This window comes from Mesitornis unicolor, unplaced genomic scaffold (genome assembly GCF_000695765.1).
Source record: "Mesitornis unicolor isolate BGI_N332 unplaced genomic scaffold, ASM69576v1 scaffold39239, whole genome shotgun sequence".
Lineage (NCBI taxonomy): Eukaryota > Metazoa > Chordata > Aves > Mesitornithiformes > Mesitornithidae > Mesitornis > Mesitornis unicolor.
The window spans coordinates 11,202-23,859 of record NW_010207261.1 but is presented as its reverse complement, the minus strand read 5'-3'; the positions used below and the strand labels follow the sequence as shown (position 1 = coordinate 23,859).

General features: G+C 34.5%; 1 long non-coding RNA gene across 1 annotated transcript in view; it reads right to left on the bottom strand.

The window, feature by feature from the left end:
- The window catches only part of LOC104546633, a 14,278-nt gene extending 3,763 nt beyond the window's left edge, over nucleotides 1-10,515 (bottom strand). The window contains exon 1 of the long non-coding RNA XR_728186.1: nucleotides 10,460-10,515. This is a non-coding gene — a long non-coding RNA (uncharacterized LOC104546633). The remainder of the gene's footprint in view (nucleotides 1-10,459) is intronic.
- Between the last annotated feature and the right edge of the window lie 2,143 nt (nucleotides 10,516-12,658).

The window sequence follows — 12,658 nt, the reverse complement described above, 5'->3', positions numbered from 1 at the left end:
GCAGCTACCACTAGTGAGGCTGACATGTCAACCAGACACAGGTGTCACTGAACGTGTCTAACATTTTTCTGTAATCAAATAACTTCCATTTGGTCTCAGCTCTCATATATAACAACAAAAACAATCCTGAAATTATAGTAGTGTCTTGCATACAACGGCTAATGTAGTAAACAAGTTAAGTTTTATTAAAACTCGACATCTCTTAAAAAATACAACATTACTTTTTAGCCTTATGTGAACAGTAACTCCAGACTGGTCTCATACTGTGTAACTGCTTTATTTTTCAGATACAAACTTACTTTTTTTGAAAAGAGGACAGCTGTCCTATTTTATTACCATGTATTTGCTCCTCCACAAGTGGAATCTGCTTAGCCAATTCCTAGATAATCGGCTGAGGGAAAACCAAGAAAGGAGTGTTTCCATGGCATGTGCAATCCTCCACCACCCACTACTGTGGGTCCTGGATGTGAGGTAGAGAAGACGTCCAAATTATCTGAACTAGACATTTCTACCTACCCAGGGATATGTTCAAGGGAGCAGCAGAATTTACCATAGATAAGATGAAATGTTGGCTCTGTTTCACTGAGCCAACATTTGCAACAGTATGAGGATTCATTGCATGTGGAAATCCCAGTAAACCACCTCCTGGGACAACTGGTCTATCTAAAGGCAAAAGAGTTCAGCACTGAAAAGGCAGAGACTTTACATGTCTCTTACTCTCTAACCAAGCCTAGCATCTCAGATTTTCAGAAGTTATTAGCTTTTTCTTTTCCATGGATATACAACCACTCATTTGATGAAAAAATAGTAGAAAAAAGTTCAGCAAGTACAAACTTCAAAGAGTACATGGGTTGATATTAGGTATTGTGAATAAGCCATTTTTTTCCAGCAACAGAGTCTGGCATTTTGAGCAAATGTGAAGTGTCCCTATGTTCTTATAAAGTATTCTACTGTAAAATCTGGATGTTTCACTACATTCAACCATAGTAGCTGAATGTCTTCAGTCATACTGTCTTATTTACTCAGCAAGTTCTACTTTCTATTAAAGGATAATACATTTAAAATTAGTTAATCTATTAGAGCTAAGAAAGTACCAAAGGTTCCTGAATGTGGGCTCTATATCTTACCCCACAGCTATGTTTACTTTAGATGTGGGCAGAGAAGTCCTCATAGCTGTTAAAGATATATGTGAATCTCCAGGGAACTCAGAGTGTTGGACAATCACTTTCTTTAAGACATAGTCTTAAACTCCGGAAAATACGTGTAGACTTGTATAAACATATTAGTTCCTCTTTGCATCCAATATATTGATAAGTGAAGGATTAAATTTATATATAAATTCCATTGAAATACTTGGTATCTGTGAATACCTATTTTTGGAAATTATCCAAGGCAGTTAACAACAAAGAAACCAGGCAGTTCCGAGTGGCTCACATCAGCTGGTGTTGGGTAGATAACACTTGGAAATCCTTTGAGTTGGAAAGGGGGCATAAGAGTTCTTTGAGCAGGTTTGACACTGACCACATACTCTGGAGTTTCTTTGGTTGGAAGAAATTCCATAAACCTCAGTCTTGGTAACCATCCCTATTACAATTGAAATATTATAATATTTAGAGATTTAAAATACTTAGCTTTGCTAGTAGCCATAACAGAATCTCATATGTCTCGTTCATCTATATTGAAGTGAAGAAGACACCTTATTTTCCTCTGTATGCCTGTTTTTAAAGTTTGAGAATCCATTTTAAACATCACTGTAATTTTAATTCTCTCCAGCCAAATCTCACTTAAACAGTAAGAAAACATCTAGAAAGGGAAAACCACTAATTTAAAGCTAGACTTGTTTCCAGCACTAGAAATTTCACCCATATCCCTGGTGACATGGAGGAGGAATTGCAGGTACTACTACTACACAAGCTTTAATGTCATGACTACTATTTTTAAAGCAATGGAAATCGGTACATTTTCTTTTTCTTTTTTTTTTTCTTTTTGTCGGATTAACTGGTATTACTGCAGTACTAAGAAAAGACAGTAAATTTATATCTGTAAGAATTACATTGCTTTTGGTCTAGTGTAAACCATTAGCTACACTGGAGTTTACCCTGTGAGCTTTTTGTTCCCTCACTGCTCTGATCCAATTCCTGCATTTTGACTCCATACTGCATCCCATTCCTGTACCATCTTTGACTATGGCACAGCGCCCCACAAGACCAAAAGTCACCCATGGTGGGGCATTGAGTGGCCTAAATGCAAGGGCCACTTGTAAGGAAGGAGCAAATACGAATACATAGTGCTTAGGCTTTGTTAAACCATCAGTATATTTATCGCAGCTACTGAAGTAACTAGCAAGTTTACAACACTGACGTAATAAAACATGTTGCTAATAGGATTACATCAATATTTTACAGAAATCTGGACAACTAAGAGGAAAATACAGATAAACAAACACATTAAGCAATTTCAAAAGAAAAGAAAAATGACTGTTTCAACCTGGTATTTACTTTTGAGTACATTCATATTACTCTTTTGCCAAAACAGTCATAACTTATTGTCAGTGCTCTACACTATTTTTTTCATCTTACTGTGTAAACCATGTTTATTCCTTAAAACAAAGGAGTTGTGAAGTAATCCTAATGTGAAGACTGTTACCTAAGTCAATCCTGGCTCCCAAAAAAGAATGTTTTACATTTCTATTATGATAATGCTGAAGTTTGTAGAGTGATATTAACATAAAAAGGGTATTTCAGAATTAGCAATGCTTATGTTCTTGTTAAAATAAGAAATACTTATTCCTTTTCTTTTACAGGATATTGAAATTCCACTTGAACAAATATGTGCAACGTAAACATAAAATAAAATAAAATGTAAAAAAAGATTCTTCCAAATCATCTGTAAAAGAAAATGGAGTATATAAATTTAATTGCAAAATTCTCATTCTTGCACCCTCCTAAATACACTTGACATACGTAAGCACAAACATGGAAGAATATATTTCCAAAGGGGAGAGAATACATGCTTGGATATTATGTGGGGAGAAAAAATGCATTGAAATTCCTCTGTGATGAATAGACTTTTTTTTTTCTCCTCAGGGTGACCTCTACCTTCAGAATATGATGGTTTTATTATGATTAATAAATTTCATTTCCACAGAGGAAAGGAACAGTGTCAGCTTAAACTTAAAGCAAGTGGGTTTCTTTTTAAATGCTAATTTTTAAACACGCCCTTGCATGACACCAAATTTAGAAGCTCAGAAGGTTAGCAGAATAGGTTCTGATTTCCATGCTGAAAATAGCAAGAAGGATTTAAACTATATTGTCACACTGAAAATCAGTAAGCTAGTTCAGTCACATAGTCATTGGTTCATTTATTCGCTATTATGCCAGCATGCTTATTTCTCATTAAAATTAGTGGCATTTAAGTGCTTTGTGATAACTTACACTGGAAATAATCATTCTAGGTAAACAATTTACTAAAATTTAGGACATGCAAATGGCAAAGTACTTTGAATAAATTAATAGTCAATGTGATTATCTGTGTATTTTACAGAATGTTAAATCAATGTATCAAAACCAATATGTGCACTCACAAATTCTTGTCTAAGAAAACATCTGATGAACAATTTTGATGCATCACTAATTAGAACAAGGTAAGTTCTGCTATTTTCCAGTATATCTGCACCAAGTATTCAGGACATAACAGGGGAAAAAAAATATGTTTGCTAGCATTTTGTTACCATACTGCACTGGTTCTGAAGTAGCTGGGCTAACATCTTACTGGGAAATAACTGAGGAAAAAAAAATCAGTGTAGCCATGGTAACATCTGTAAATGTAGCTGTAAACTATTCGCCAAAAAGGAAGCAAGGGTTACCTGGCCTTATCCAGATAAATGATGCCATCTTGCTCTCTCTTTTGGTCACTTAACTATGATGATCCCAAGACAGATGACCTGTGCAGCAGAGCTCCTTCATACACACACCAGTTACACCCCACATTGCTGCGCAGCATTTTAAACTCAAGAAGTTAAAACTCTGCAGCAGCCCTTTAACTTAAAATTCTTAATTACATTAGGATGGTATCTGCTTCTGGCACTCAAAGCGTGTGCAACCAATCAATTTACTTAATTTTGGAAATCAGTACCATGTAACTTTAGGCATTTCAGTCACCTGAATAAGCAACAAGATTCTCTATATATCTCAGAAGGCAATGAGGGAAGACATCTATACTAATTTTTACTTAGAACAAGGAAAACTATTGAAATCTGCTGATAATAACAGTTTCTAGTCATTTCTCTTTGTAAAATTTAAGAATGCTAAAATCCTCTATGCAAAGTTTTAAATGCACAATATCAAACAGAAAGATAATTCTACAAGGCAGGGCCATGAAGTATTTTGTTGCATATCATTTTCCTCTATAATGTTTTACAGATTTGTGATGTGGAGCAGAGAAAAAATGAGGGAGATGTAGTAGAGACAGCACAACGAAACAAGGAAACCTCAAGGCATACTGCAGTGCAAAACTCCTCCTGTAGACCTTGAAAGTCTTCAGAGATCTCCTAATATGATAGCATTGACATTCCTAGGTTTTCACAGAGATGAAGGAACTTGACCACAGCCTACCATAGGGATAGGGCGATAATAAAAGATTTCCATGAAGAGATCTTCAAAAATACATCACTGTTGAAATATTGAAAACAGTCTTTTAATTTTTCCTGCAGGCTGGAGCAAGAAGAAACTTGAGAAACCTATTCAGAATTTTCTATGTGCAGAGCTGAATTTCAAATTCTTACCTGTTTACTTATTTAGGTCACATCTGAATTTGGTCAGTTAATTTTCTTGCTAATTGGTGGGCATGTTTTGCAGAAATTTTAGTCAGTGATGCTCAGATTTGATTTTAATTTTTATTCCTCTATGCCAACCTGTAGCTTCTTTTGAAGTTTGTTAGATGCTTACAGCCATCCAAAGTTCAGCTGCCACCTTGTTTAACATTTAAATAATTATGATTGATATTGGTTAATTTGCAGAAATATAGAAGTGCAATAAACAGCAGCACAGGTGACTTTCCCCTCAGCTGATGTTGAATAACTTCTAATTCCAGCGACAGACCTCAGCTTGAAAGCTTTCTCTCAAGCTTCAGTCTCGCTGTCTGGATTAACACAAGTGTGTAGATTTCACTTGATCTCTAGTTAAAAATATAACAGAACTCTATGCTATCAACAATACCTTTCTGTATAAGGTCTATCCAAGAAAGTTAGACTTCATAAACTTCATAAATAAAAGCCACTGGGGAAACAGAGTCCTGCCATCAGGCGACACGCAAAACCAACCATACTACAAAGAAAACCAAGTATTTATTTGATCACTAACGGCTTTTCCTATTACTACTGCTGTTATATTTTGGTGCAATAAACCTTGAATAAATTCTTACCTAGACCAATAATAAATACACTGAGTACTTGATTTCTTAAACTTTAAAGCAGTCTTTTGTGCTTATGTGTAAAGTTCTGTCACAGGCAGAATAATTTTATTTTTCTGTTTAATATTTCAAATGTAATGTGATCATCTCAAGATATTAAAATGGAATCCTTGTTTATTTGATGTACATGTATACAATCATACATACATGCACACACACAAACCACCTTTAATGTCTATTACTTTCAGTCTAACAAAGAAAAGAATTCTGGTTACTTCATTTAAAAAAAGAGTACAGAAGACGCACACATGCTTATGCGCACTTGTTAAGGCCAAACACAGATTATTCACTATTTCTGTTATCAAAGGCGCTTCACATTGCAAATCCTCCATTTACAAATCACAGAACCTCAGCTTTACTTAATCTTGTCATGTTGTCACATTTGACTAGCCATGCGAACTGACCTAGAACTGTAAGCACCGGGAAGGCAAGCTGTCAAAGAGATAATGACAAAGACTCCAGCAAGGGCTGCCAGTGTTTTCACTGGGTGAGAAAAGGGAATTAATCAAACTGCACGAAAAAAGAACAGAGGATAATCAAAGTGTTTACTGATTTTTATCAACTGATCCAATAGCTGAACATCTTTACCACACAACTACCAAGAGCAGTAAAAGCTGTAACAAATGGAATTCCATATAAGCAACTATTTACAGCAGCAGTAAACGCAAGTTTAAACTGCCAACATAAAGGACACTTGAATTTATAGAGGAAGTTTAATAATGTGTATTAGCACAACATTTCCTAGTCTTTCCAGAGCAAAAACTTCAGTATCTGCTATTCTTCACAGGGAGAAGCAATACAGCCTTAAATAAATACTAGCAAAGTCCTTACAGATGCTCTTTTATCTTCATTTTTTAGCTGATCAGTGAAAGAGCATAAAAAATTATAAAAGCATCTCGTAGAAAATTATTATTTTCCCAGTCAAATTGCTTCATCAAATGAAGTCAAACCCACAGGCAGCAATACTAAAAGGGAAGAACCTCTCACAACTCAGCATATGTCTTCACACAGTAACTCAAAAAGGCTGAAGGAAATATCTCTGAAACTGCATTCATCCAAAGCAGTTTGGAAGAATGTACAGTTTCTACATGCTTCTCGGAAATTCCTTTGAAAGAATATAATCTGACCAATATCTCCTACCAGACACATGAATAAGTCAATGAGATGTATGCAAGCACGTATGGCAAAATTTTGACCAGCTACGATTATTTCTGTACTGTAGCAGAGGTATGCCACGACTGGCACCCTAACCATTCCAGGCACTTCGTGAAATACTAATTTTTGTTTAAATATCTCCATATTTACTATTGTTTCATGAATTAAATTTATGGTAGTGTTAGTGTTGACAGGTTAATGATGGTATACAGCAACTTTGCAATGATTTGAGCAATTGCATTTGTTAAAAATTGCCAATATTCTGTTCAAAGTATTTCAATAGTACAAACTCCTATGTTTGCATCTTTAAGCTGTCTGCTTTTATGAGACATCTTTCATAGAGTTGTAAAATTAAACCTTTCAGAATGTTTAATCTGTTTTAGAGTCTGTTTCTTTCTCCAAATGGAGGTCAATAACTTAATCTGGGACTGAAAACTTCTAAAGCTTTAGAATGCATTTCTTTTGCACGCGCACACATATACACACACACAGACACACAAGCCCACCTCCTGGGGATGATTCTGTTCAAATATGTAAATAAATACAGTCACAACTGGACAAATTTTATATATCCACTTCTACCATACTTCATTCCAAATTCAGATTTATATATACACTTATGTCTGTCTCTGTTATTACAAAATCTTAAACTGCATATACACTTGGGAGAAAAATAATACCAGGCGTGCAACTGCACTGTTTTTTTTTGTCTCTAAATGAAAGTTGGATAAGAGTTAAAAATTAGAGGAAGAAAGAGTTATATAAATATAGAATAATGTTCCAGCCCCATATTTAGACAAAAAACATAAAATGCAATATGCACTCATATCCTAGAATGCACTTGGAAAAGACACAAAAAGATATTTTTTTCTGTACAAACTATGAATTTTGATCTAATGAAACCTGGAAGAAAAAATATATTGAGCACTGATTTAAAAAATTCATTAAAAATGCTAAAGAATCAAAATGAACAATGTTCTGTAACCAACATGCAAATAAACCATGGGTTTATTCTGGGCCTCATTCTGATTTATTAGGAGCTTGATAGGGCAAGATGCCCATTGACCCCATCAGCCAGGAACCTCAGGATTAGTTCTCCCCTAATGTACCCATTTTCAGAGATTTGCTAGAGCAAAGTCTTCAGAAATCCTTGTTAAATTTCCATCATCAAACTGATAAGACATTTCAGAGTTTCCCTACCTCTGTCCTAGTTCAGGTCTGCTGCAAACTCTTTAATCATGCCTGCCAGAGATCTGTCCCAGAAGCACAGAACTTCTCTTCTGAAGGGTAATTATTTTTAGCCTCAGAATGCGCTGGATGCAATCGAGAGTGAAATGTTTTTAAATTTCCCATGGAAGGATCCCTCTGTCAGATACTTGAATAGGTTTTCTTTATATAATGTGCATGCCAGAACAGATACACAAATAGAAATGTGCATATGGACACACTATCCATTCATTAACACATTTATTTAGTCAAGATCACTATTAAAAAATCAGAAAAGATGCCAGGTGGCTGAGGGCTAAGTATCCTCGGGCAGGAATTGTAAAGTATTAGGAAGAGAGGAGTGAATGTTACCAGCAGAATCACCCAAGACCTTCCATCCGCATTTAATGATAAAGTTCCAATCAAAAATGTACTTGTTATATCATTATTTGAAATCTCCAAACACACACATTCTTTACAAGGAAACAATACAAACATACATATACTCACATTTCAAACATTGACCATATTATCAGTATCTTCACTTGATAACAATTTTACAAACACAGTTGGATGACTGTAATTCAGTTTAGAAGCACTAAAAAAAAGCACTATAAGATTGTACTGTAGGTGTTTTGCACGCATCTGAAAAACCACAGGAAGGTTAGCTTTGGTTCTAAAAGTTTATGTATCTCTATATATGCTCCATGTATTAAAACACAAAACATCAGATAATAAATTAGTTGAAAGTCAATTTGCAGATTTTAAAGACCAAATGCAACTCTGGTAACTTGTACCACAGAAATATGTGCCAGAGAATTATTTTTTTTATAAAGCTAAAAATCCTTTAAATTCTATGACTAAAATTGAAGTATATAAGAAAGAGAAGATGCAGGCTTTCATTAGCTTTCTCCTTCGGTCCGTATTACAAAAACAGGCACCCACAGTCACCTATGGTGGATATGTTTATCATACAGTCAAAAACATACCTAACAAAAATACCCTATTGCTGAATCGATTCAACAGAGGTAATCAACCGGTAAACTGAAAAGTTTCAATAAACATACACAGAAATCTATTTCCTTCTCTGTAAAGTTAACTGAATTTACAGATAAACAAGAGCACTGTATTTTTGACTGGAATTCCAAAGTAGTGATATACAAGCCAAGTATAATATAGTCTCAGACACTTAAATTGTGCCTGAACTGAGGGGAAAAAATGTCTTTTATTAGAGAAACAATTATTAGAAGGGTTCACTCTGCAGAACAGGAAACTGTTTTCAAGACAAGAAAAACATTAAAGACTGCATGTCTATCTCAAGAATTCCAAGTTAAAAAATTGCTGAAATAATTATTCTTATTCTTACTTAGCAAGATCTAGATTTGTAAATTAGTAGCCTCCCTACTACAGCTCACTCTAATCTGGAGCTGAGCAGGAAGCACAAGTGAAATAAAGAAAGCCAAAATCCAAGTCTATTGAAATCAAGCAAGTGTCAAACGCTGACTTCTCAAAATGTATTCTCTTAATGTTTTAGGACTTTGAAAAATCCACGTTACAACAGGTTTTCTTACAAAAGAACTTTTCAGATTACCACCAAAAATGCTATGGCTAGCATACAGATTATTAAAATTTTAGCATATTTTGGCTTTAGCTATGATCTTCTTTTTCATAAATAAATATTTATTTGTTTCTATGTAGGTCACTATGGCATAAACAGCAAACTCTTCATCTTTCATTTATTTCTGCTAATGTAAAACTCTATAAATAAACGAGTCTTAATACCAACATTCTGTATCACACTATATATCCTTTCATCCTTCAATACAAGCAGATTTTATGAACTCAGTAGATTTTTTTTTGCATAATATTACTGGCCGAAAATGTCCTGGCACTGTTACTATTTATTTTGGCTTTTGATTTCTTATGTAGTGACATAATACCATCCTCACCTGAATTAAGACTAAGATTATTCAAACTCTATTGCTTAAAAGAGAGAAAATTCCTTGACATATTCAAAATATTTATAAATTACCATTACCATTTAAAAACATTGTTCATTCTTCTGTACCCATGGCTTATGACATGATAGTATACTAGCAAAGCAGCTAAGGCTTTTTACTTACTAGAGAGCGATCCTCTGAAGACACAGACCCCCTCTCCCACTATCTTATCCATAGGATAGACTCTGTGAGTGCTTTAGGGTCTGCAGTACCCTTGTGGGCAATATTTGCCCCCAAAGAGTTGAAAAGAAAATGGTTAAATCCATAGCACTTACAATGTCCTACGTACATCTAAACCTTTACTCTTTTCATGAGTTCTGCTTGTCTTGGCTTTTTTAAAGTCACAATCTTGATTTTACTGCACAGTAAGTATTTATTAGAAGGTTTAACATATCCTTACTTTTCTAGGCCATATGATACTTAAACTGGAAACAAAACACCAAAGCCAGCAAAATAACCTAATGTCTTTTATATGGCAGAACCTATAGGCTCAAGCTACAAATTAATTAAACTGCTCCAAAGATTTATACTATGGACTTTCCTAGGTTTTCTCTTACGATTAAATGCAGCATGTGAAAAAGGATATTGAGACCTGGATGGATGCATCAAGAAGTATCAATGATTGTTACCTGCAGAGGTGTTACAAGAAATTTCATCTGCTGCAACGAAGACGAATTGATTTCTGCAAGAGAAGATAAAATTCACAATACTGCTTGCTGACTGGGAAATGTGCTAGCTGCCAATTGACTTGATGTTTACAGATGGGGTAGGGTAAGGGTGCTTAATTTTAATGAATGTAGCAAGAAAAAGTATTGACGTATTTGAGTACTACAGAGTTTATAAGGATCATGAGGTAGACATGCTGGGATCTTTTAAATGAAATAATGGTGACATTTGGATATGGACTATGTACAAACTCTTGCATTGGAAGCTTAATGTTTAGTGTTACAGATACGTCAATATATTTATGAAGTCTAATAAAAATAAAACAATATTTATATTGATATAGATATTAAAGGGCACTACTGCAAAATATGTGAAAAGCGTTTTTTCAAAAACGTAATTGCAATTTACTTCGTGCATCTGAAAGGAGGATAATGAAAGTAAAATATTTTTATATGTATAATATGATTGCAATCAGAAAATGAATTTTCTGCTAGTTATTAAAAAAATGACATAGTATATTCTTATATACTGTCATCCAAATACATACAAAAGTCTTTTGCAGAATCTTAGCAGAATGAACTAGAGATATGAGTAATTTAACATAAAAGTTCTCTTGCAAAATTCTTTTTTAAACCAAGTAACATAAAAAGAGAAATTCTAAATACACTAATATTTTAAAAATGCAGAAAACGTCAATACAGCACAAATCCTGATTCATCCTTTCTGAAGTCTAAGCAAGCAGGATTTGGGTAGTGGAAACCATGTTTAAGGATTAATATCAAATGATTCCTTTATATGCATACACAGCTTCCTTGAATTACTTTTGTCTTGTGTGGGATTCATAAAGAACCTGGGTGAAGTTTTAACACTTGGGTGCTTTTTTACTCCAAACTGCATGTGGCTCCTCCAGCCTGCACTGCTAGGCATGGTGAAAAACTGAGGGTTTATGTTTTGCGCAGCTCTAATGCAAGAGTCTACCAAACAGAAGCTAGAAGGAACTCATTCTAGCTTGTACTGAGACAACCTGGAAAACTGAGTTCTGCAAGATGACAAAAGCTCTGTCAAGCATTAATTCTTCTGCAAACTATTCAGTTCAGTAGCAAACATCTCTCAGGAGTAACACAACCCTGAAAACCCTGAAGATGAGGCCCAAAGAGAATAAAATCTATTTCCATTACTTCATCTCCAATGTAATAAGAGATCTGAAGTTCTCATTTAGAAATCTGTGAACCTTCTCACTTAGAAGTTCACATTTTGGGGAAAAAATGAAGCAAAACAAAACAAAACAAAACAAAACAAAAGGACTCTAATCCATACTATAGAGACAGGATTTGATTAAGATGAAAAGTAGCCCTTGATCATTGCCTCTGCCCTGTCTCAGTGACATCAACACCTGCCTTTTAGTATGAATGAACTTAGTGATCAAACTCTTTATGTAACTCTTTCATTTTCAATTAAATGTACAGACTGGTAGTTTTGCTCTTTATTTTGTTATCTGCAGCAATTTCACAAGCTAATGAGATCTACCTTGCATGTAATGCTAGAGAGATGGATTTAAAAAAATGAAAGGGGATAAATTTAGCCTTATAAAAACAGAGCTACTATAACTTGTCACTGTATTTACTGCTGTCACCTCTTTTATTATCACCTCTTGTGATAATTATATAGAAAGCAATATGTTGATATTTGCCTAAAAGGGAATTGAGCTAGTAGTGATGCAGACTTATCAGCTACTGTTTTACAGAAAATCCCTTTGATTCATTTCTATGAAGTTATTAAACTGCCCTCTCATCTAATTAACTTACAAACCGCCTCTAAAGTGACTAGCTGAGAAACTCCTTTTCTTTATCTCTACTCAGAACATTTGTTGTTAAGGAACACTGATCCATAGTTACCAAAATGCCAAAAACCAGAATTATCTGTAAGAATAATATGCAAGTTTAGGTACTTACTGAATAGACCCTAGAACACTGACTGCTATTTGTCTTTTGCAACCAGAGATATTATTGAAACTGGTCTGAAATCTTACTCTTTATTACCAACTCCTTACTAATTTCTGGAAGAAAATTAATTTTAAAAAATTTAACCCAAAGTGACACCTATTTAAAAATATCTACCATAAACAGTCCTTGTTAATACTGCTTCAGTTCATGTAGGGGATA